Source organism: Globicephala melas, chromosome 13, assembly GCF_963455315.2.
Source record: "Globicephala melas chromosome 13, mGloMel1.2, whole genome shotgun sequence".
NCBI classification, from domain to species: Eukaryota; Metazoa; Chordata; class Mammalia; order Artiodactyla; family Delphinidae; genus Globicephala; species Globicephala melas.
In genome coordinates this window covers 30,754,785-30,756,586 of record NC_083326.1, presented here as the reverse complement: position 1 = coordinate 30,756,586, position 1,802 = coordinate 30,754,785, and positions in this window count along the sequence as shown.

The following is a 1,802-nucleotide window of genomic DNA, read 5'->3' as shown; positions in this document are numbered from 1 at the left end:
ATGGTCAGAGCGATATCGAGAGTGATGGTGAGTGCAATGGTGAGTGCGATGGTGAGAGCAAATGTGAGTGCGATGGTGACTGCGATTGTGACTGCAACGGAGAGTGTGAGGGTGTGAGCGATGGTGCATTGAATGGTGAGTGCGATGGAGCATGCGATGGTGAGAGTGGTGGTGAGATCGATGTTGAGTGCGATGATGATTAAGATGTTCAGAACGATGGTGAGTTCAATGGAGAGAGAGAAGGTGAGTGCGATGGTGAGAGCAATGATGAGTACAATGGTGAGTGGGATGTTGAGGGCAATGGTGTGTGCGATGGTGCGAAACACGGTGAGTGTGTTGGTGAGAACGATGGTGAGTGTGATGGTGAGTGCAATTGTGAGAGTGATGGAGTGTGGGATGCTTACTACGATGGTCAGAGTGATATCGAGAGTGATGGTGAGTGCAATGGTGAGTGCAATAGTGAGAGACATGGTGAGTGTGATGCTGAAAGCGATGGGGTGAGCTATCGTGAGTGCGATGATGCCTGCAGTGGTGCATGCGGTGTTGGCTGAGATGGTGAGAGCAATGGTGAGTGCGACGTTCAGTGCGATGATGAGAGCGATGGTGAGAGTGCTGGTGAGAGTGATCTTGAGAGGGATGGTGAGGCGATGGTGAGAGCGATGGTGACTGTGATGGTGAGAACGATGGTGAAAGCGATGGTGAGTTCGATGCTGAGTGTGATGGTGAGAGCAATCTTGAGAGCGATGGTGAGTGCGATGATGAGAGCTATGGTGACTGTGATGGTGAGAGCAATGGTGAGAGTGATGCTGAGTGCGACGCTGAGTGCGATGGTGAGAGTGATCTTGAGAGTGATGGTGAGTGTGATGGTGAGTGCGATGGTGAGAATGATGGTGAGAGTGATGTTGAGTGCAATGGTGAGTGCTATGATGAGAGTGATAGTACATGAGATGGTGTGCACGACTGTGTGTGAAACGGTGTGTACTATGGTGTGTGCGATGGTGAGTGCAGCGGGTAGTGTGACCGTGAGAGCAATGGTGAATGTGAGGGTGACTGCAACGGTGAATGCAATGGTGAGAGCCATGGTGCGTGCGATGGTGCATGTGATGGAGTGTGCAATGCTGTGTATGATGGTGAGAGTGGTGGTGAGTGTGATGGTGAGTGCAATGATGAGTGCGATGGTGAGTGTGATGGTGAGAGCGATGGTGAGTGTGAGAGTGAAAGCAATGGTGAGTGCAATGGTAAGATCGATGGTGAGTCCGAGGGTGAGTGTGATGGTGAGAGCAATGATGAGAGCGATGGTGTGTGCTATGTTGAGAGCAATGGTGAGAGTGATGGTGAGAGCAATCTTGGCAGTGATGGTGAGGCGATGGTGAGAGTGATGGTGAGTACGATGCTGAGTGCGATCTTGAGAGCGATGTTGAGTGTGATGGTGAGAGCAATGGTGAATGTGCTGGTGAGGGCGATGGTGAGTGCAATAATGAGAGCGATGGTGAGTGTGATGGTGAGAGCAATGGTGAGTTCGAAGGTGAAAGCAATGTTGAGAACGATGGTGAGTGCACTGATGAGCACGATGGTGATGGTGAGAGTGATGGTGAGTGTGATGGTGAAAGTGATGCTGTGTGCGATGTTGAGTGTGATAGTGAGTGCAATGGTGAGTGCGATGGTGAGTGTGATGGTGAGTGCGACAGAGAGTGCGATGGTGAGAGCGATGGTGAGTGTGATGCTGAGAGTGATGATGAGAGCGATGGAGAATACAGTGTTGAGAGTGATGGAGAGTGCGATGATGAGTGCGATGGTGAGTG